We start from the raw sequence: 25024 nt of genomic DNA, 5'->3' as shown, positions 1-25024 counted from the left end.
ACTTGCACAGAAACCTTGTGGGGTGGTTTTTTTTCTTGTATTCTCACTGTTACCATGTGATATTCCTACCTTATGGCCACTGTCGATCCAGAGGTGGATCAGTGACCCATGAGGTATCCTGACTCCTGCCTATACAATAAAAATGGAAAGTAATTGGACCAATCATTTCTTTCTTAGGAATTTGAACTGGAGATACAGGAAGTCTGTAGGCTAGTATTTGAAACATAAGTAGAAAGATGGTCAGAGATTATCAGAGGTAGAGGAAAATAGCTGAGTCATTGTAAGGATGGGGCAGCAGAGTGAAGAACTAAGAATGGCAGCTGCTTTGACAACAATCTACCCATGAAGCCTGTTGCAAAATGACTTCTGGACTAATTTTGATACTTTATAGCCCATTTCAGTTCTCCATAGTCCATTCACATGGATTAACTTTTAAATTAAACAACTTTAACACCCCTTATGAAAATACCCCTTATAGAAAGCTCATTTTTGAAATGGATAGACAAATAGGAAAAGATAGATACAGCACTGATCCATGTCAGATTCTGTGTTGTCAAGAATTTAATCTTGCCCAAAGACAGGTTGGGCCTTTGCCCTCAGCTTCTAAGATGTAATTTATGTCATGTCTGATAGGAGTATCGTTGTTTAGGGTAGGAACTGGCCATACCAGATCTTAGGGTGGCTGACCATGCTTGATAGCCTTAGAACAGAAGTTGACCACGCCAGAAAGACCAGCCATGTGATTTTGAGTGGGGGCTTTGGGTCATGTGGTATTAGTTGACCTAGAGGCTGAGTTCAACCATGTTATCATCAACTAATCATACTTAGGTAATGAAGCCCCATTAAAAGCTCTGGACACAGGTAGGCTTCTCTGGTTGGTAATACTCTATGTGTTACATATAGTATCTCCTACCTCACAGAGGGTTGACCTTGTCCCCGTCCTTCTCCTTAGACATCCCTTCTCATAACACCCTGGAACAACAGTTGGAAAATGGGGATAATGATATAACAATAACAGTACTTTATGTTATGAGTGAACCCATGTGACAAAGCCAGGGAGCTTTGACTTCTTACTGTTGCTGTGAGTCAGTATATATCCGACAAGGTATATGAGTGTTAGGGCAACTTGGGTTGTGCCTTGCTTATTGGATGACATTCAGTAACAATGGGATAGAGAAATGTGGGGGCTTCTGAAGCATTTGGGGTAAGTGAAATTCTTCTTTGTTTCCTCTCTTCTTCCCTTCCTCTTTCCTTCCTCCCTCCCTTCTCTCTCTTCTCACTAGTAGAGATCTGGGCATTGAGCATCAACAGCTGCTAACCTCAAAAAAGAGCAAAACCCAGACATTATGTGCCTCTGATGAAATTACAAGTCACCACCTGCAGTCTTGCCAAAGGAATCAAACTGGAGTCTGAGGAAACCTCGGGATCCAGTCACCAATTTGCAGAAAATACAAAGGACACAGGGACGATGTTGAACTGCATGTACTATGATTCTGCAAACAGCAGACTCCAGACAGTGAGAGACTCTATGGACTCTTCCACAGATAAATTGTAAGTAAAAAAAGGAAAAAAATAGAGAACATGTCAATTTAAAAAGACTAGTCTTTAATAAAATGTTTTTAAATGGGCAGGACTAAACTACCATGTCTAAGGATGCACACAGTAGTTAAAACATGAAAAAACCCAAGAGAACGACGACTACAAAAATCAGGATGAAGGTCTCTTGACGGCTGGATGGGAGCTGCAATAGGTATGGGGAACAGGAAAGGGGGGTACTGCAGTGGCTGGCGAAGTTCTGTTTTGCTGTCGTGTCTGTATCTGTATTTTATTTTATAATGAAAAGGTGTTTTTTTAAATATTCATTGAGTTTAGTATTACTGAGGAAAGAAATCGAACAAAGGGATAAGAACAGAAAGTAGGTTGCAGTGAGATCAGGAACAAAGGGAAAGTTAGGAATGAAAGCAATGTCTGAACTACTGTTTCTGGAAGTGTGACTGGCATGGAAGGAGAGAGCTTTATTTTCAGAATAACATAGAGCAAAAGAGAGATATTTTCCCTTTTCTTTTTGCTTGTTTCCATTAAGATGAATGAGACCTGAAAGTATTTGTGTGCCAAAAGGAAAGAAAGAATAGAGAGGGAAAGATTGGAGATACATATAGGAGATAGATGATTGACAATCAAGGTCCATGGGAGAATAAAAGGAGTTAAATCCCCCAAACAGGTAGCAGGTTGATCTTAAGGCGGAGGCTTAAGTAATCATTTCTACTGAGACAGGAGGAAAGGAAAGAAAAAATGGGCTTTAATTATAGGCGAGCTTTGAGATAGTGGCTAGCGGCAGGAAGATGAGGAAGTTCTGCTTCTCTGCCTCTGTTTTCATTGTGTAGAAGGTAGGAGCTAATCTGCGAATGGAGGTGGGATGTTCTTCCATCAGAGGCACATAATATCTGGATTTTGCTCTTTTTTCATGTTAGCAGATGTTGACACTCAAAGCCCAGAATTTATAGGTGGTAGCAAACTAGTGATATTAAAGTTCTTTCATTTTGTTTTCATATATTTTTCTGGATTAATTTTCATAAGGAGACACCCTCGTCTACTATTTGGTTACCTAGTGGTTCAGTTCATATAGGAAAGGCAGGTAGATGTTTGACTCTTTCTTTTTATTTACCCGGTTTTCAAGAGAAATTTGATTTCCTGTCATGTTCAGGAAGTAACCAATTCAATTTTTTTGTTAAATAGCTATTAACTCTTGAATTTAAAGATATTTGGTCAATTTCAATTCATTGCAGTTCATTTCTTCATTGAAGCTCCAATTAATCCCATCTTCAGCCAGTAGGAGCCTCTTCCAGTTGGTTCCTGAGTTCTTCTGACATAAATTTAGAAGTCTTTGATAGCATCCTTCTTTCTGGTGTGTCAAGATGTTCCTGGCTCATCATATATATTTCCTCTGCAAATTTGGAGTCAATCTCTTCTTTAAAAAGCCTGGTTTCCTTTAATGCAAAATGGTATTCCAAGACCACAATGTCAGTGCCAGGGATACTTATTCCAATATTTCTATTTCTATTTAAAGATTAAATACCTCGTGAGTTAATACTGGTATTTCTCAATTAAAATTCAGTACTTCAGTGTTTTTACCAAGAATCCTGATTTGTGAGGATGCATGAGATGATAGAATTTGAATAGCATTTAATTACTCATTTGCTTTATCATCCCACATTCTACTCACAACAATCTCAAAATAACAATACTAACATCAAACCACCACCAAATTATGTTTGCTGAAAGCAGTTAGCCTTTTTGCATATCCTTTGCCCATTCTCCCCTCCCTCCCATTTTTCATGGTTTTACTATATCTACATTATCAAATCAATAGTCATTATATACCATCTCCCTTTTAACTCTCATTTAGTTCAACAAGTAATATATTTAATACTCAGCAATAGTTCTTATGTTAATGTCTTCTAGCCATTTAGGTTGTCTGAAACTTTTTTTTCCAGGAAAGTTTTAGAAAGAGCTCATGGGAATACTATTATCTGTGTTCTTGCATGTTGGTAAAAATTTATCCTTTCTACTTAAAGGTCAGTTCACTTAAAGGTGAATTTATTATCCTTTACTGACATGTTTTTTCCTTTAGCGTCTTAAATGTTATTCCATTTTCAACAACAGAAAGCATTGTTGTTCAAGAGTCTGATGATAATCTAATTTATTTCCTTATAAATCAAATTTCCTTTATAAATCTTTTTTAAAGTTCAGTAATTAGAACTTGTCTTGATACATGGTTTTGGATGCATATTCCGGGTACATGTTCTGCCTTTTCAATTTATAGTTTTAAATCTATTTCATTTCTGGGAAATTTTCTTGTTTTTTTTTTTTTTTTTTTACAGTGAAAGTTTAATTTGAAGCTCAGACATTACTAAACAAGAAAAATTCAAAGAAGACCCATGAATTGTGGGAAAACCTTCCCAATATGAATACAAATTTTAATTCAATATTGATAAGCAATATTAGAAAGATTATCTTTGCAATAATGTAAGAAATGTTCTAGTCTTTTATTCAAATGAAACCCACAAAAGGAGAATTTATTAGTGTAAGAAATGTATAACATGCAGAAACTTATAAAATATCAGAAATTTCAGCTTTGGGAGGTGTTCAGTGAGGACTCAGAAGGGAATAATATATTGGTGTTACAATTAAAACCTTTAGTGAGCCTAAATTGCATATCATATAAGTTATTTTAGAGAATGCAAGAAACCGTTGAATCCTCGTCCATATTTTTAATTTGGCATTCAACTCTGATAATCACATTTATCCCCCGACAGTTATAGAACCCTATCTTAGGCTGATGCTAGTTGTTCTAGTTTGCTAGCTGCCAGAATGCAATATACCAGAAACAGAATGACTTTTAACAAGGGGAATTTAATAAGTTGCGAGTTTACAGTTCTAAGACTGAGAAAATGTCCCAATTGAGTGTATAGAAATGTCCGATCTAAGACACCTGGGGAAAGATACCTCGGTTCAAGAAGGCCAACGACATTCAACATTTCTCTCTCAGCTGGAAGGGCACATGGCAAACATGGCAGCGTCTGCTGGCTTTCACGTGGCTCTACCAAAAGGGAACTCTCTCCAAAATGTTTCCTCTTTTAAAGGATTCCAGCAAGCAACTCCACCTTCAGTGGGTGGAGACACACCTCCATGGAAATCATCTAATCAAAAGTTACCACCCACAATTGGGTGGGTCACATCTTCATGGAAACAATCAAAATGCTCCCACCCAGTGATATTGAATGAGGATCAAAGGGCATGGCTTTCCTGGGGTCCACCACAGATTCAGACCAGCACACTAGTTAGCTTTAAATCCCCTGTGTGTGAACATGCTGTGTTATTCTGCTATGGAACTTATTAAATAGATAACTACAGGAGTCTCCTTTTCTTTGAAGTTTGTTTTTAGCTTTGTTTTTACCTAGTTTTGGTTTTTCTGTGAGCATGAGTTTGTGCATGTCCTATTACTTCTCACAGCAGTAGTGGATTTGTTTCAGTCTCAAAGCAGCCCATGAACTCTAATGGTTTGAAATAACTTCTTCAACACTACCATTTAATGAGTTATTAGCAGCTTCTAAACATGTGAACCAGTGTTTTCAAAAGAAAAAAGAATTCCATAAATCAGTGTGAAGATTTCTCTATTATCATGTTTATCTTGTCACTTATAGATTGAAAAATGGCAACTGATATAATACCCTCATGATCAATTTGTATAGCTTATTTTATCTGAAAATAAAATGAAATAGTGATCTTTTTCCAAGTGGGTGAAAAAAAGCTCAAGCCAAACTTTTCTACCAGACAATTTCAGGTCAGATCAGATTTTGCTACCAGGTGAGTTATGAAGACACTGTGATGCCAGTTTGATTCTTTTATGGACCTTAGAAAGCCATGTCCTTTTTTTTTTTCTTTGAAATTATTTTTAGATTTCTTTTTTTATTAACATATCATTACATTCTACTTATACAATCAGCAGTTCTCAATATTATCACATAGTTGCATATTCATCATTTCTTAGAACATTTGCATCAATTTAGAAAAAAATAAAAAGACAACAGAAAAAGAAATAAAATAATAACAGAGCAAAAAAAAGATTATACATACCATACCCTACTTGAATTAGAGCTTTTGTATTTTATTTATTTATTTATTGATTGATTGATTGATTGATTGATTTTCTTTGATATTTTTCTTTGGGACTTTTAGTATTCACATGCTGGGTCTTTGTTGGTCTTCAATATTTGTAACTTTCACTCAAATTCTTTTGATTTCTTCCTTTATTCCCTTTTATATTGCAATTTTCCTCCCGCTTTACCTTTAAAGAGGTAATTTACAATTTAGTTTACAATTCATTTCTAAATAAATTTTTTCTTAAAATTCTTTCTTGAGGCCAGTCACTTCATTTCTGAGTTTTAAAATTCTGACTTCTGTTTTTCATATCATATCATTTTTGAAATATCTTTAAACTCGTATAGAAATTGCACGTTACGGTTTTTACCTCTTTTCTTTTCTTGAGAATGCATCTTTTGGTAGGCTTCCATAGTCTGTAGAACTGTTACTCTGCTCCTTCTTCTCTTTTCATTATGGTAATTTGATTGAAATTCAACCTCTGTTTGACCTATTGCTCATTTTAAACAGATTTATTTTTCCTGAACTTTAGAAGGGCACTTGATTTGGACAGCTTTCCTTAATTCTCAGAACTCCCTCTTCTATTGTTTTTATCAAAAAAAAGTAGGGGGTGCAAGGATAGTTCAGTGGTAGAATTCTCGCCTGTTACAGGAGACCAGGGTTCGATTCCCAGCCATGCGCTTCCCCCCCAAAAAAAAATTCAATAAATGTGCTATAATAATGGGATAATCACATGGAAAAAAGAATGAAATGTGACCCCCACCACACAGCGTACAAAATAAAAAAAATAGAACAGCTTACTTGCTGGGATTTCTTGACTTAGTTCCCCAGGGCTGGTTTGAAACTGTTATGGTACCCCCAAAAAACCTACATTATTTCAATCCAGTCTTTTCGGGGCAGACCTATTGGTGGGTGGGAACTTTCGATTACATTGTTTCTATGGAGATGTGACCCCACCCATTCAAGGTGGGTCTTAATCACCTTGCTGGAATCCTTTAAAGAAGAGACATTTTGAAGAGAGCTCAGAGAAAGAAAAATGCCAGGAAAAGCCAGAACTGACCCACAGGAGCTGAGTGAGCCATCTTGAAACCAACCCAGGAGAGAAGAACCAGCAGATGTCACCATGTGCCTTCTCTTTTGACAGAGGCGCCTGAGACACCATCAGCCTCTTTCTTCAGTGAAGGTGTCTTCTTGATGATGCCTTCATTTGGACATTTTTATGGCCTTAGAACTGTAAATTTGTAACCTAATAAATCCCCTTTGAGAAAGCAGACTTATTTCTGGCATATTGCATTCCAACAATCTGAAATATCCCACTTTACACTTTTATCTGTACCTATCTCCCCACCCCCACCCCCGCCTCTCTCTCTCTCTGTTTTTCTTTTCTGTCCCACTCAGTTTTATTCCACTCACAGAAGTTTGTACTGATTTTGAGGCCCTGTCCAGGATGCAAATCCTGGCAGGTCAGTTTTGATTTCCCAGGGGCTAGAGTGCCCCAGCTACTCTATTTCATGCTCCAGATGCCTGTGTTCATTTGTTGTTGCATTGGGCCAAACCCCACATACTTTCACCTGCTGTTCTCAGTTTGTCCTGACATGCTTTCTGGTGGGTGCCCACTGGTTATTTTGTTGTTCTTTTGTTCTCAGGTCTATCAGATACCTGTTGCTTCCCTCTGCACACATACCAGTAGCACACAAGTTTCATGTCTGTTGTTTTCCCTCCATTTGCTTATATTTTGGTGTTTGTAGGAATATCATGTCTATAATTTTGCCATTTAAAGAATTTATATAAATGGAATCATTTAGTATGTAACCTTCAGGATTGACTTTTTTCACTTCTCTTGAGATTTATCCATGCTGTTGGGTACATCAATAGTTGGTTGCTTTTTACTGGTGGATGATATTCCACAGTATAGATTTGCCTAAGTATGTTTAACCATTTACCTGTTGAAGAGCATTTGGGTTGTTGCCAGTTTTTACTTATTATTAATATAGGTAATATAAACGTTAGTGTACAGACATTTGGGTGAGCCTGTGTTTTCTTTCTCTGGGGTAAATGTCCAAAAATTCATTTGCTGAGTTATATGATAGCTGCATGTTTAATTTTATAAAGAACTGCCAAACTGTCTTTAAAAAAATATTTTTACTGAATAAAAGAAAGAACAAATAGTGTTACATTAAAATCTTTAGAGTGAAGGTTAGGATAGAATAAATACATTTTACTAATTGCTCAACCAATCATAAGAAACACAAGAATGATATTCTAAGTATAATGAGACATCACTACAGAGTAGAAATCAATAAAGCTTAAATGTGATAAGCTTCTTCATTATTCCAGGAGTTAGAGATTTTTTTCCCTGAACTGGATTTATAGCAATAGTAAAGTCTGATTCCTCACTAATAGCTTACAGACACTGCGCCATAATATTTAATCTCCTAATGGCTGCACTTTAAAAATTGCATTTAAAAACCCACAAAAGATAAACATAGTTTATTAATTACTGAAGTACATTAAATATTTAATCATATTTCAAGAATTTTTTTCTAGTTTTATGGTCTAAAGTGCTCCATTGCAGTGTTTACCTTGGTCACATTGTCTCAGTTCATTTCCAAGCCCATCTTTTCATTTGAAATTCATAGTCAGCATGGAGAATTACGTTCTTCTGTAGTTACAGAAAAAGCATGTGCTCTACGCCAGATGGTCATGAACCAAAATCTAAATTACATCACTTGCTGTCAACTGAATTCCTCCTGACCTTGATTTTCTCATCTTTTAGATGAGGATCAGTCTAACTGTCCTAAATGACTCGACAGGGTTATTGAGAGTGTTAAATGAGATAACATACACAAAGTGCCTGGCATAGAGATGGCAGTCAATAATTTTCAATTCCTTTATCCTATAGCATTTTTTGCTTCCTGGGGAATAAATTCCCAAGGTTTATTCATACATTTTTGTTCATGATTGTAGGGGGTTGTTACAGATTAATTCTTGTTCAGGAAAGTTGAAGAATAAGTAAAAAAAAGTCTAGTCTAAGGAAATATGAAAGGACACTTGATACAGTCTGCCAATGGGCGTTCTTACAATTAGAGGTAGGTATTAATATAAAGAAAAACAGTTATGCAGCATTGAAAATATTAACATTGTGGAGAACAAATCCTATCTTCTTGTTTATTGACTTCTTATTTCTTAATTGTGATGGTTTGGAACTATATGTACCCTAGAAAAAATAATGTTCTTAAATTTAATCTGTTCCTGTGGGTGTGAGCCCCATTGTAAGTAGGATCTTTTGACGAGGTTACTTAAGTTAAGGTGTGACCCACCCCATTAGGATGGGTCTTAATTCTGTTATTGGAGTCCTTTATACATGGAATGAATGCAGAGAGAAATAAAGCCATGGAGGCAGGGAGCTGAAAGCAATGAAACCTGAAATAGAAGAGAGAGACCAGCCGATGCCGCCATGTGCCTTGCCCTGTGATAGAGGAGTGAAGGATCAGCAGCAGCCAGTCTTTGGGCAAGAAGCATCATCTTGATGATATCTTGATTTGGACATTTTTCTCAGCCTCAAAACTGTGGTAAGCTAATAGATTCCTATTTTTAAGCCGCCCCATTTCATGGTATCTACTTTAAGCTGTCTAGGAAGCTAAGACAATAATAAATATGTATCCACTGCAAATCAGTTCATCTAAGTGAAGGAATTATGTATCTTAATTTGGGCCACTCTATACTTATTTTAAATAATTAAATGCCATCAGAATCAGGATCACCACCCACAGAGTGCAGAATCCTTAACACATGTCAACTTGCAGAACAATCAAGGGCATAGGCCAAAAACTTCTTGGAGAGATCACCAAGAATATTAGTTCACTAATCTTGAATTTGTTTTGAATTTATGAAATTGGGAAAGAGCAGTTGTAGGTTTATCACCTGGCTCTTTGCTATGAAAATTTAGCACAGTTAATGAAAAATTCAGGTTGACTTAATTATGCACTTTTCAGTGGCAGTTTTGTAGTACCAAAGGGAGCCTTTTTGTGATAAAGAGGTGAGATAAGACATGCTTCTGTTGGAAATATAGAGGAACCACTGTCTAGGGTATATGTTCTTCAACTCTATTAGTCTTTTTTTTTTTTAACTTTATATTATATAGTGTAACATATATACAAAGTAAAGAAATAAAGAAAGCAATAGTTTTCAAAACACTTTTCAACTAGTAGTTACAGGACAGATCCCAGAGTCTGTCCTGAGCTACCATATGATCTTCTCAGGTTTTTCCTTCTGGCTGGTCTGGAATATAGGAAGCTAGAAGACTTAAATATTTTTTTATCACCAAAATTGACTATTTTTCTTTCTTTTTTTGTGAAAAATGACATATATACAAAAAGAGCAATAAATTGCAAAGCACAGCACCACAATTAGTTGTAGAACATTGTGCTGGTTTGAAAAGATGTATGTCCCTAGAAAAGCCATGTTTTAATCTAAATCTCATTTCATAAAGACAGAATAGTCCCTATTCAATACTATATGTTTGAAACTGTAATCAGATCATCTCCCTGGAGATGTGATTTAAGCAAGAGTGGTTGTTAAACTGGATTAAGTGATGACATATCTCCACCCATTTGGGTGGGTCTTGATTAGTTTCTGAAGTCCTATAAAAGAGGAAACATTTTGGAGAATGAGAGATTCAGAGAGAACAGAGCAGAACGACATAGCCATGAGAAGCAGAGTCTACCAGCCAGCGACCTTTGGAGATGAAGAAGGAAAATGCCTCCCAGGGAACTTCATGAAACAGGAAGCCAGGAGAAGAAACTAACAGATGACGCCATGTTTGCCATGTGCCCTTCCAGATGAGAGAGGAACCCTGACTGTGTTCACCATGTGCCTTTCCAAATGAGAGAGAAACTCTGACTGTGTTTGCCATGTACCCTTCCACTTGAGAAAGAAATCGTGAACTTCAATGGCCTTCTTGAACTAACGTATCTTTCCCTGGATGCCTTAGATTGGGCATTTCTACAGACTTGTTTTAATTGGGACATTTTCTCGGCCTTAGAAGTGTAAACTAGTAACTTATTAAATTACCCTTTTTAAAAGTCATTCTGTTTCTGGTATATGGCACTACTGTAGCTAGCAAACCAGAACAAACACATTTCAGAGTTTGACATGGGTTACAGTTCTACAATTTTAGGTTTTTACTTCTAGCTGCTCTAAGACACTGGAGGATTTGTTAAATCCTATTTTCTCTTCATAACTCCACCATCACCTTTGATCTTTCTATCCCTCTCTTTAGGGGTGTTTGGGCTATGGCCATTCTAGAATTTTCATGTTGGAAGGGTCTGTCACTAATATGGGGTAGGAAGATGGAACTATCTGATGTTCTGGAGTAGCTGGGCTAGGTTTCAGGACTTATTTGGACCAGGGACCCATCTGGAAGTTTAGGTTTCTGGAAAGATACTCTCGTGCCTGGAACACTTGTGGAATCTTGGAGGTTGGGAGGTTATGATAGATAGCAAGGTCTACCTGAAGTTTGCATAAGAGCAGCTTCCAGAGTAGCTCTTGACTCTATTTGAGCTCTCTCTGCCACTGATACTTTATTAATTACACTTCTTTCCCTGCTTTTGGTCAGGATGGAATTGTTGATCCCATGGTACCAGGTCTGGATTGATCCCTGGGAATCCACACACACATCACCAGGGAAACTTTCACCCCTGGATGTCCTGTTCCACTTAGGGGTGAAGGCAATGATTTCACTTGCCGAGTTGGGCTTAGAGAGACTGAGTCTACATCTAAGCAACAGCAGAGATCCTCCAGAAATAACTCTTAGACATGCCTATAGGTAGTCTAAGCAACTCCATTACCTACACACCTGTGTCTCACCAAATGTTACTTCTTACTTCACAAGAGTAAGCCTCATGATCGAGGGCATGGCCTGTTGATTCGGCTATCCCTAAAGTTTGACACAATATCAAGGGGTTCCTTGATGGTAAGGTTTAATAGTTCCTTAGTCTTTCTCCCCTCCCTCAGAGGACTTTGCAAATACTTTTTCATTATCCCCTTAATATACTTAATATACTCTAGGATGTTTCCAGACATTACAATAATCTATACACGATTAAAGGGCCTCTTTGTTATTCTATGCTTCCTGTGTTTCAGTTGTTCAAATGAGCTGTACAGATAGGTTGATTAGATTATGCCCTACAGAAAATTTCAGTTCTTAATCAAATAAACCTTTCTTCCATTGATCTCAATGGTATATGTGGTTCTAAAATATAGACACTGTCTTCCTTACCCCTATGTTCTGAATTACTTCAAACCCTACCTGTTTGGCTTCATTCTTATCTCTAAATATCAGATTATATATATATATATATAACAGCCTCTCAAAATCCAGAAATAATAATCACCACTCTGTACTTAATGTGTCTGCTCTAAAAGCTTACAATCAAGGTTCTTGTATTCTTTTAAGCATTTCTAAAGGTGACCATACCATTGTTTCTGGCTTATTTTGTCTCACCAAATGTTCCACATGTTCATTCACATCGTTGCATGCCTCATGACATTGTTTCTTTTGTAGCAGCACAACCTTCCTCCATAAATATACACCATTGTTCGCCAATCTTCTTCTCCATTAGTGTATCCTTCAGCCACCTGCATTCATTGAGCATCATGTTGAGGGCCCAAAGTCCACAGTCCATCTACATTTTCAATTTAGATAATTTCGTTGTTCCCAAGAGACAGGAAAGCAATAAACACACCCTCACCAAATAGGTACTCTAAAACCTCCTCTTAACTTTTGCCCCTCACTTCATTATTTACCTCTGCTGTTGCTGTGATAGTGCTGATGGTTTCTTTTTGAACATAGCTCATAGCAGCCAATAGCAGTTTTCCCTTTGTACCCTGGACTTAAACACTGTTTATACAAGAATCATATCTTTGAAGTAATTCTTATGAGAACTCATTCATATTTCTAGTGTAAGTCAGTTGGACACAGAGGTCTACACAACCCCTTTCAGTCTTGTTCATCTTTAATGTGTTAATATTACTTCTGGACCCATTAGAGAATCACCTTCACTCCTATCTATTCCCTTACATTGGAGTTCAACCTCATTAGCTAATGGTTCACCCATCTCTAGCTTCTATGTATCTCTAAGTCCCCTATATTCTGTATTCTAAGCCTCTGATTATACCTTTATGCTGGTCATATAAGTGGAATCATACAGTATCTCTCTTTTTGTGTCTGGTTAATTTCACTCAGCATTATGTCCTCAAGGTTCATCCATCTTCTCATGTGCTTTAGGATGTCATTTTGTCTTACTGATGCATAATATATAATATATATGTACTGCATTTTGTTGATCCACTCATCTGTTGATGGGCATTTGACTTGTTGATTGTGAAAAATGCCACTAGGAACACAGGTGTGCAAATGTCTATTTCTGTCATTGCTTTCAGCTGTTCTGGGTATATACCAAGTAGTGCTATTGCTGGGTCTTAGGGCAACTCAATATTTAGTTTCCTAAAGAACCACTAAATAGACTTCCATTGTGGCCACACCATTATACATTCCCACCAGCAGTGCAAAAGTGTTCCAATTTCTCCAACATTTATAGTATCCTGTTTATTTAATAGTAGCCATTCTTATAGGTGTGAGGTGGTATCTCATAGTCTTGTTCTGCATTTCTCTTATAGCCAATGAAAAAGGACATCTCTTCATGTGCTTTTGAGCCATCTGTATGTGCTCCTCAGAAAAATCCTATTCATATCTTTAGCCCATTTTATAATTGGGTTGTTTGTTCTTTTGTTGTTGAGTTGTGTGATATCTTTTTTTTTTTTTTTCACATGGGCAGGCACCGGGATCGAACCCAGGTTTCCAGCATGTTGTATGCTATCTTTGTGTTCAGAGGCTATCAAACCTTTGTCTGATATCTGATCTCCAAATATTTTCTCCCATTGAGTTGGCTGCCTCTTTACCTTTTACAAAGTTTTTGAGGTGCAGAAGCATTTGATTTTGAGGAGTTCCCATTTATCTATTTTTTCTTTTGTTGCTTGTGCTTTGGATGTAAAGTTTAGGAAGCTACTTCCTGTTACTAGATCTTGAAGATGTTGCCCTATATTTTCTTCTAGAAGCGCTATTGTGCTTGTTCTTATATTTAGGTTTTGATGCACTTTGATTTAAATTTGTATAGGGTGTAAGATAGCAGTCTTTTCTCATTCTTTTGGCTACTGATATCCAGTTCTTCTTTGCCCAGTTATTGAAAAGACCATTTTGTATCAGTTCAGAGGATTTGGGGCCATGTCAAAAATCAGTTGACCATAGATTTGGTGGTCTATTTCTGCACTCTTGATTCAATTCTGTTGGTCAATGCTTCTATCTTTGTGCCAGCACCATGCTGTTTTGACCACTGTGGCTTTATAATAGGTTTTAAAGTCAGGGAGTGTTCATCCTCCCACTTTGTTCTTCTTTTGAGATGCTTTTAACTATTCAGAGTCTCTTTCCCTTCCAGAGGAATTTGGTAACTAGTTTTCCAAGTCCTTAAAGTAGATTGTTGGAATTTTAATTGGTACTGTGTAGAATCTTAGATCAATTTGGGTAGTAGAATTGACATCTTAATTATATTTAGCCTTCTCCTTCATGAGCAGGGAATGTCTTTCCACCTTCTATTGGTCTTGATCAGGAAAAAGTTTGAACAGTGGAAAAAGGCCAAACAAATCACGGTTGGCTCTGCTCTTTGAAGAACTAGGTAATAGATGATGGAAGATCCTATGCCCAAGGTCCTACCTGACACAAAATATCCACTCCATTAGTCTGATGCAAAGGCCTAAAAGGCTATTGTGTCTTCAGAAAGATGTCCTTAAAATATATTTAAATTTTATTGCTGATGTGATCAATTAGCAATTGGCATAGGGTAGTTTACCAGATTAGCTGGTTGTTACAAAGAGCAGAACCCTGAGAAAATGATGCAGTTTAGTTTTGCTGGGAGTGAGGAGGACTATGGAAAGTTACTAGGATGGAGTGTTTATAAGAGAGGATTAATTACAAGCTGAAAAGGAACGTGGGAGACAATGAGGAAAAGGAACCCAGAGCTTGCTGGGGTCTTAGTATCAGAAAACTGAAAACTCTTCAAGGACAGGAAAATATCTGATGCCCCATTGTATGTAGGGTAAATGATGACACTATGCTTGACACAGAGTAGGTGGGCAGTAAATATTTATTGAACAGATGAAGGGATGTGTCATCAAAATGGGGATGGTGTGTATTCTGAAATGGGAGATAGGAGAGATCCTCAAACTAAGTTTACATGCCTAACCAAAATTGCCTGGCCCTGACTTTTCTGAATATTATAAAACCAGAGAATTGATATGGAGGCTGTGAAATTTCCTTCTCTAAGGTCTTTAAAATCAAGATAAATTCATATCTATCTGGAAGTGTTCCTTTGAAAAACAGTAAAACTGTAAAATGATTTGAATAATATGAATAGCCTCTGGCTCTGTTTTCCCTTGAGCCCTTCTTTAAATTTCAATAAGGGCAATGCAAAAGCATAATACAACCACTTTCTCCATCACCCAAGCAACAAAAATGATTTGTTAAGAGCTTGTGAGGGAGCTAAGATGGCAGCATAAGGAGTTGTAGAGTTTAGTCTGTCTCCCAGAGTAGCTAGTAAATAACCAGGAACTGTCTGAAGCAACTGTTTGGGGGGACTTCAGGGACAAGACACACATCATACACCAGCCAGGAATGAATGGAGAGACTAATAAATCACATGCTGTAAGTAAATCCTTTTATGCTGTGGAGGCTGGTCCCCCTACTCTACTGACATGGCAGGCTGATGCAGAGTCATTCCCTCTTGGGAAACAGAAGCCTTTTCTCCTAGTAGCAAGGAAGGAGAACTCAACTAGATACCAATTGCAGATTTTATTAATGAATTTGGACTGCTGAATACCAGCTCCAAGCACAGATAAATTTATAATGCAATCAAGAAAGAAACCACGACTTCTGTTTCAGCCCCACTCCCATCAGGGAGAACAAAAAAATCAGAGACATCTTGTTCTAGTTTGCTAGCTGCCGGAATGCAATATACCAGAAACAGAATGGCTTTTCAAAGGGAGAATTTAATGAGTTGCTAGTTTACAGTTCTAAGGCCAAGAAAATGTCCCAATTAAAACATGTCTATAGAAATCCAATCTAAGACATCCACAAAATACATTAATTTCATAACAATATCAAAAACACTCCTATCAAAGTTAGTTACAGTCATGGTCTGTTCTAAGGCAAAGTTCGTTGGCTCTGGACCTTTGAGAATTTATAACAAGTTATTTGCTGCCAACATACAAAGGAGGACCAGTCGTGGTCCACTGCAACAAGGTGGAAGGCCCATCCGCTGCCTTTGGGGCAAACTCACCCTCTCCACGGGCTTGGGTGGGTCCACTCTCCTGGCCTGAGGCTTCTTGACTTCAGACCTCAGTCTCCATGGTTTTGCCTTTGAAATTTTCCAGGACCTCAATTTCTGGTTTCTTTTTACTCAAGAGTTCAGTTTTCAGCTTATCTCTCTCCTGTTGTATTTCACTATAAGCTGTGAGGAGAAACATATACACATTTCCATAGGGAGGAAAGAACACAGGGGTCACCGGACCCAAACAGTTTTGAAGACCCACAGGGCAAAGTCCATTAGATTTCAAAGTCTGAGAATCATTTATCCTCGGGGCTTCTGAAAGTGGCAGTCCCACCCTTTCCAAGAGCCTACGCAGAGGCCTACCTCTCTCTAAATGCAACCTTGGGGGACATTGGGGAGACCACCTTTTTCTTGGTTCCACCCTCTCCAAGCATTGGGGTTGCACCCGGACTCTCTGCCATCTTCGGGGCACACACTTAACCCCTCCATATGGTGGCAGCCATCCTCTCCCCAAACCCCAAGGAATGTGCTTCACTCTCTCCAAGGCCTGAGGCAGCATGACTCTTCCACTGCAACAAGGTGGAAGGCCCATCCTCTGCCTTTGGGACAAACTCAACTTCTCCATGGGCTTGGGAGGGTCTGCTCTCCTGGCCTGAGGCTTCTTGACTTCAGACCTCAGCCTCCGTGGTTTTGCCTCTGAAGTTATTTTTCCTCCAATGTGTCCCTTCTCTGAATCCCCCAGTCCAGACTGGCAGCAGCTCTGTTTATACAGGTCCCACAGCACTCTCGTTGGCTTTCTATGCGATAGCCATGCCCATCAGACATAAGGAGTTTCCACACATCCTTCCTGGATAATTCCATGTCCGATTCTGACTTTCTCTGAAATGGCTGACTGGTTTCACATCTGGTTAAATTCTCACACTGGGCTTATTCTTTGGGGTCTCCCTTTCTGGAGGCCCAGAATTTTCCAGGACCTCAATTTCTGGTTTCATTTTACTCAAGAGTTCAGTTTTCAGCTTATCTCTCTCCTGTTGCATTTCACTGTAAGCTGTAAGGAGAAACCAGGCTGCCCTTTTGACATTTAATTTGACATTTAATTCTTCCGCTAAATATCCAGGTCCATGGCTTTTAAAATCTGCCTTCCAGCCAAAGCCACTAGTCAGTTTTGCCAGATTATCTGCCATTTTAAAACAAGGCTCATCTTCCTTCCAGTCTATAATAACACATGCCTCATTTCTGTCTAAGGCTTTATCTGAAGTGTCTTTAGAGTCTACATTTCTACCAACAGTCTCTCCAAAGCATTCTAAGCCTTCTCTATCAAGCTTCTCACAACTGTTCCCCTTATCCATTTAAAAAGCCGTTCCAACATGTCTGGTATTTGCAAATCGCAGCAATGCCCCACTCCTGGTACCAAAATCTGTTCTAGTTTACTAGCTTCTGGAATGTAATATACCAGAAACAGAATGACTTTTAAAGGGGGGAATTTAATAAGCTGCTAGTTTACAGTTCTAAGGCTGAGAAAATGTCCCAATTAAAACAAGTCTATAGAAATGTCCAATCAACGGTATCCATCCAGGGAATGATACCTTGGTTCAAGAAGGCCAATGAAGTTCAGGAATTCTCTGTTGGCTGGAAGGGGACATGGCAAGCAAGACGTCATCTGCTAGCTTTTTCTCCTTCATCGGCCTGGTTTAAACCAGGATACCACAGATCCTGACTAATGTCAAAAAAGATGGAAAAAATTGAATAGAAACTCAGGGAAATAATATAGAAAACAAGGTGCACATATATAAGAATCATTGGTATCCCAGAAGAAGAAGAGAGGAGTAGAGAGCTAGGAAGAGTAGTTGAGGATATAATGGGGCAAAACTTCCCAACCCTCATAAAGGATATAAATATACAAGTCAAAGAAGCCCAATGAACTCCAAACAGAATAAATCCAAACAGGCCTTCCCCAATGCATATACTAATCAGTCTGTCAAATGTTGAAGAGAAGCAGAAAATCCTGAAAGTGGCAAGAGAAAAACAATCTGCTACATACAAGGGAAACCAAATAAGACTTAGTTCAGACTACTCAACTAGCACTCTGCAGGTGAGAAGGCAGTGGTATGATATATTCAGATCCTGAAAGAGAAGTACTTCCAGCCAAAAATTCTGTACCCAGCCAAATTGTCCTTCAAAATTGAGAAAGAGATTAAAGTTTTCATAGACAAAGAAATCCTGAAAGAATTTATCAACAAGAGACCAGCCTTACAAGAAATACTAAACAGAGTTCTGCCAGTTTGAAAAAAAAAAAGACAGGAGAGGGAGGTCTGGAGGAAGGCAGAGAATTGAAGAGTACCATTAAGGGTAAATTAAAGAATACAAAGAGAAAGAGATCTGACAAATAAATTTAAAAAGATAAAATGGTGGATTCAATAAATGCCTTTTCAGTAATAACTTTGAATGTTAACAGACTAAACTTACCAATTAAAAGATATAGATTGGCAGAATGGATTAAGAAACATAATCCAGCTATATGCTGCTTACAAGGAACTCATCTTAGACACAAGAATACAAATAGATTGAAAGTGAAAGGATGGAAAAAGATATTCCAGACAAGTTGTAACCAAAAAAGTAGGAGTAGCCATACTAATATTAGACAAAATAGAATTTAAATGTAAAGACATTATAAGAGACAAAGAAAGCCACTATATACTAATTAAGGGTCAATTCACCAAGAAGATATAACAGTCATAAATGTTTATCCTCCCAATCAAACAGCTCCAAAGTACATGAGACAGACACTGGCAGAATTGAAGGGAGCAATAGAAGTTTCAACTATAATAAGAGGAGACTTCATACACCACGCTCCTCTACAGATGCACAACCACACAGAAGATCAACAAGGAAATAGAGGAGTTAAAGAACTTGATAAATGAATTAGGCCTAACAGACACACATAGATCATTGCACCCCAAAGCACAAGGATATAAATTCTTCTCTAGTGCTCATGGAACATTCTCCAGGATAGATCATATGCTGGGGCACAGAACAGATCTTTATATATTCAAAAACACTGAAATTATTTGAAGAACTTTCTCTGATCACAATGGAATGAAGCTGGATCTCAATAACTACCAAAGAATGAGAACATTCACAAATACATGGAGATTAATAACACACTCTTAAACAACCTGTAGGTCAACAAAGAAATTGCTAGAGAAATCAATAGGTATCTGGAGATGAGTGAAAATGAGACTACAACTTATCAGAACTTATGGGATGTGGCAAAGGCTCTGCTGAGAGGGAAATTTATTGTCCCAAATGCCTATCTTAAAAAACTAGAAAGAGCAAAAATCGAGGACTTAACATCACACCGAACTTGAGAAAGAACAGAAAACTAATACCAAAGCAAATAGAAGAAGAAAAATGACAAAGATTAAAGCAGACATAAATGAATGGGAGAACAAAAGAACAATTGAAAGAATCAATAAAACCAAAAGTTGGTTCTTTGAGAAAATCAATAAAATTGATGAGCCACTAGCAAGAATGACAAAAAAGAGAGAGAGGATGCAAATAAACAAAATAAAAAATGAGAAGAGGCGCATTACCACAGATCCTGAAGAAAAAAAAGAAATCATAAGAGTATACTATGAACACATATATGCCAACAAACTAGAAAACTTAGATGAAATGGACAAATTCCTGGAGACACACAAACAAGCTACACTGAATCAGGAAGAAATAGAAGATCTTGACAAATCAATCATAAGTAAAGAGATTCAATCAGTCATCAAAAATCTTCCTACAAAGAAACACCTAGGGCCTAGGGCGAAAGAAACATCAGAGGGGGATTTTATCAAACATTCCAAAAAGAACTAACACCAATCCTGCTGAAGCTTTTCCAAAAAACTGAGAAAAAAGGAACTCTACCTAACTCATTTTATAAAGATAATATTTTAATACAAAAACTGGGTAAAGATGCTATCAGAAAGGAAAGCTACAGGCCAACTTGCATAATGAACATAGATGCAAAAATTCTCAATAAAATATTAGCAAATTGAATCCAACAACATATTAAAAGAATTATACACCACGACCAAGTGGGGTTTAAACCAGGAATACAAGGATGGTTCAACACAAGAAAATCAATTAATGTAATACAGCACATTAACAAGTCAAATGGGAAAAATCATATGATCATCTCAATTGATGCTGAAAATGCATTTGACAAAATTCAGCATCCTTTTCTGATAAAAGCACTCCAAATAATTGGAATCAGAGGTAACTACCTCAATATGATAAAGGAAATATATGAAAAACCAATAGCTAGCATTGTACTCAATGGAGGGAGACTGAAAGCTTTCCCCCTAAGATCAGGAACAAGACAAGGATGCTCACTGTCACCACTATTATTCAACATTGTGCTAGAAGTACTAGCTAGAGCAATCAGGCAAGACAAAGGAATAAAAGGCATTGAAATTGGAAAGGAGGAAGTAACGCTCCCATTATTTGCAGATGATATGATACTATACTTGGAGGACCTTGGGAAATCTACAACAAAGTTACTTCAGCTAATAAACAAATTCATCTAGGTGGTGGGATATAAAATTGACATGCAAAAATAAGCACATTTCTGTACACAAGCAATGACCTAGCTGAGGAGTCAGTTAAGGAAAACATTCCATTCAAAATAGCAACTAAAAGAATCAAGTACTTAGGAATGAACTTAACTAGGGAAGTAAAGGACTTGTACACAGAAAACTATATAATATTGCTAGAAGAAATCAAAGGGAATCTAAATAGGTGGAAAGATTCCCTGCTTATGGATAGTAGCGCTAAATATAATTAAGATGTCAGTTCTCCCCAAATTGATCTAAAGCTTCAATACAGTACCAATCAAAATTTCAACAACCTACTTTGAAGATTTGGAAAAGCTAACTACCAAATTCATTTTAATGTGAAAGAGACCCCGAGTAGCTAAAACCATCCTAAAAAAGAAGAATAAAGTGGGAGGATTAACACTCCCTGACTTTAAAATTTATTATAAAGCCACAGTGGTCAGAACAGCATGGTACTGGCACAAAGATAGAAGCATTGACCAATGGAATCGAACTGAGGATGCAGAAATAGATCACCAAATCTATGGTAAACTTATTTTTGGAAAGGCTTCCAAATCCTTTGAACTGTTACAAAATAATCTTTTCAGTGACTGGGCATGGAAGAACTGGGTATCAATAGCCAAGAGAATGAAAGAGGACCCCTATCTTACACCCTACATAAAAATTAACTTAAAATGAATCAAGCACTTAAATATTAGAGCTAGCACCATAAAGCTTCTAGAAGAAAATGTATGGAAACATCTTTAAGACCTAGTAATTAGAGGTAGCTTCCTAAACTTTATATCCAAAGCACAAGCAACAAAAGAAAAAAATAGATAAATGGAAACTCCTCAAAATCAAATGCTTCTGCACCTCAAAAACTTTGTAAAAAAGGTGAAGAGGCAGCCAACTCAATGGGAGAAAATATTTGTAAATCACATATCAGACAAAGGTTTGATTTCCCATGTATACAAATAAATCATGCAACTCAAACAACAAAAGAACAAGCAATTCAATTATAAAATGGGCTAAAGATATGAAAAGGCTTTTTTTTTCAGAAGAGCAAATATAGCTGGCTCAAAAGCACATCAAGAGATGCTCATTTTCACTGGCGATAAGGGAAATGCAGATCAAGACTACAATGAGATACCACCTCACACCCATAAGAATGGCTGCTATTAAACAAACCATAAACTATAAATGTTGGAGAGGATGTAGAGAAATTAGGACACTTATGCACTGCTAATGGAAATTTATAATGATGCAGCCACTGTGGAAGACTGTTTGGCAATTCCTTAGGAAACTAAATATCGAGTTGCCTTAAGACCCAGCAATAGCACTACTTGGTATATAACTAGAAGAGCTGAAAGCAATGACAGAAGCAGACATTTGCACACCTGTGTTCATAGTGGCATTTTTCACAATTGCCAAAAGATGTAAACAAAAAAATGCCCATCAACAGACAAGTGGATCAACAAAATGTGGTATATATATATATGATGGAATATTATGCAACAGTAAAACAAAATGATGTCATGAAGCACGTGACAAGAAGGATGAGCCATGACATAATGCAGAGTGAAATTAGTCAGGTGTAAAAGGATAGCTACTATATAATTCCACTTTTATGACCAGCATAAAGATATACTCAGAGGCTTATAATACAGAATATAGGGGACTTAAAGATACATAGAAGCTAGAGATGGGTGAACCATTAGCTAATGAGGTTGAACTCCAATGTACGGGAATAGATAGAAGTGAAGGTGATTCTCTAGTGGGTCTATAAATAATGTTACTATATTGAAGATGAACAAGATTGAAAGTGGTTGTATAGACCTACATGTCCCGCTGATTAACACTAGAAATAAGAATTAGTTCTTGCAAGATTATCTCAAAGATGTGATTCTTGTACAAAGAATGTTTAAGTCCAGGGCACAGGGGAAAACTGCTATTGCATGCTATGAGTTATGTTCAAAAGGAAACCATCAGCACTATCACAGCAATAGTAGAGGTGAATAATGGGGGGAGGGACAAAAGTTAAGAGGACGTTTAGATTTCCTATTTGGCGAGGGTGTGTTCATTGGTTTTCTTTCTCTGGGGAATAATGAAATTATCTAGAATTGAGAATGTAGATGAACTGTGGACTTTGGGCCCTCTACATGATGCCCAATGAATGCAGGTTACTGAAGAACACACTGATGGAGAAGTAGATTGATGAAAGGTGATGTATATTTATGAATGAAGGTTGTGCTGCTACAAGAAGGAACAAAGTCGTGAGGTTTGCAAAGATGTGCATGAACATGTGGGACATATGGGGATATAAAATAAGCCAGAAACAAAAGAACGACAATGGTATGGTCACTTTTAGAAAATGCTTATACAGAAACGGGAGTCTTGATTGTAAGCTTCTAGAGCAGACACATTAAGTCGGAGTGGTGATCATTATTTCTGGATTTTGAGAGGCTGTTTTATATATATATATATATATATATATAACCTGATATTAAGAGATAAGAACAAAGCCAATCAGGTTAGGGTTAAAGTAATTAAGAACATAGGGGTAAGAAAGACAATGTCTGTATTTTAGAACCACACATACGGTTTGAGACCACTAGAAAAAAGATTAATTTGGTCGGGAACTGAAATTTTCTGCAGTGCATAATCTAATTCAACCTGTCTTTATAGCTCATTTGAACAACTGAAACACAGGGAGCACAGAATAAGAAAGAGGTCCTTTAATCCTTTATTGATTATTGTAATGCCTGGATATATCCTAGAGTATATTAAGCAGATAATAAAAATGTGTTGGCAAAGCCCTCTAAGTGATGGGAGAAAGAATATGGAACTATTAAACCTTGCCATTAGGAAATCCCCTGATACTATGTCAAAATTTAGGGACACCCAAATCAATAAGCCATGCCCTCGATCATGAGGCTTACTCTTGTGAAACTCATTTATGTAGAAGAGATGCTTAGACTACCTATAGGCATGCCTAGGAGTTATTTCTTGAGGACCTCTTTGTTGCTCAGATGTGGCCTCACTCTCTCTAAGCCCAGCGTTGCAAGTGAAATATTTGCCCTCCCCCCTAAGTGGGACATGACATCCAGGGGTGAATGGCTCCCTGTCGACATGGGAGATGACTCCCAGAAATGAATCCAGACCTGGCAACATGGGATCAACAATTCCATCCTGACCAGAAGGGGGAAAAGAAGTGTAATTAATAAAGTATTAGTGGCAGAGAGATTTCAAATAGAGTTGAGAGACTACTCTGGGGGTTGCTCTTACTCAAGTTTCAGTTAGACTTTGCTACCTATCATAACCTGCCAACCCCCAACCAGGACCATTCCAGCCAATCCTAAGGAACACCTAGGGCAATATATAAGATTCCACAAGGGTCCCATGCACTAGAGTAACTTTCCAGAACCCTACAACCTCCAGATGAGTCCCTGATCCAGATAAGTTCTGAAACCTAGCCCAGCCTCTCCAGTATCAGATAGTTTCTTCTTCCTACCGCATATTAGTGACAGACCTTTCCAATATGAAAAATTTAGAATTGGTGTAGCCCAAACATTCTAAAGATCAAAGGTGATGGTGGAATTATAGAGAGAAGATAGGATTTAACAATGAATATGATTGCTGAATCATTAAAGTGATATCTCTTTTAGTCTCCAATATTTTAGAGCAGCTAGAAGTAAAAACTCCCTAAAGCCCATGTCAAGTGGCTTTACTGTGAAAAAATTGTGAAATTGTAACCCATGTCAAACTCTGAAATATGTTCTACAACTAATTGTGGTGCTGTGCTTTGAAATTTATAGCTTTTTGTAGATGTCATTTTCCACAAAAAAAAAAGATGGAAAAAAGTCTATTGTAATGATAAAAAAATATTTAAGCCCTCTAGGCTCCTATATTCTGGAGCAGCTAGAAAGAAATATATGAAAAGATCCTGTGGTAGCCCATGAACACTCTAGGATCTGTCTTGTAACTACTTGTTGAAGAGCACTTCAAAAACTATTGCTTTTTTTATTTCTCTGCTTTGTATATATGTTAAACTATACAATAAAAAAGTTAAAAATAAAAAAATGGAGAGTTAAAAATATTTACAGATAAACAGACACTAAGGCACTTCATGAGCTAGAGATCTGCTCTACAAAAATACTTGCAGAGAATGCTACTGGGTGATATAAAAAAACAGGAGAGAGAAGTCTTCAAGAGAATGTAGAAATAAAGATTATCAGTAAAGGTAACTAAAAGGGTAAAAGAAGAGAAAAAATAAGCTATGACATATAAAATTGAAAGGACAAAATGGTAGAAGAAAGTACTGGCTTTATAGTAATAGCATTAAATGTTAATGGATTAAATTCTCCAATCAAAAGACATAGACTGGCAGAATGGATTAAA

The 25024-nt window shown here is 37.3% G+C and overlaps 1 long non-coding RNA gene across 7 annotated transcripts in view; it reads left to right on the top strand.

Annotated features, from left to right (window-relative positions):
- Window positions 1-25024, top strand: part of LOC143668332 (uncharacterized) — an 83079-nt gene that overhangs the window by 1381 nt on the left and 56674 nt on the right. For all 7 annotated transcript variants that reach the window (XR_013168399.1, XR_013168398.1, XR_013168396.1 and 4 more), the window contains exons 2-3: window positions 1287-1551; window positions 1632-1750. This is a non-coding gene — a long non-coding RNA (uncharacterized LOC143668332). The remainder of the gene's footprint in view (window positions 1-1286; window positions 1552-1631; window positions 1751-25024) is intronic.

The sequence above is a fragment of the Tamandua tetradactyla genome, chromosome 24 (genome assembly GCF_023851605.1).
Source record: "Tamandua tetradactyla isolate mTamTet1 chromosome 24, mTamTet1.pri, whole genome shotgun sequence".
Lineage (NCBI taxonomy): Eukaryota > Metazoa > Chordata > Mammalia > Pilosa > Myrmecophagidae > Tamandua > Tamandua tetradactyla.
Note: the sequence above shows the minus strand (reverse complement) of the source record. Positions and strands in the feature narration are given on the sequence as shown.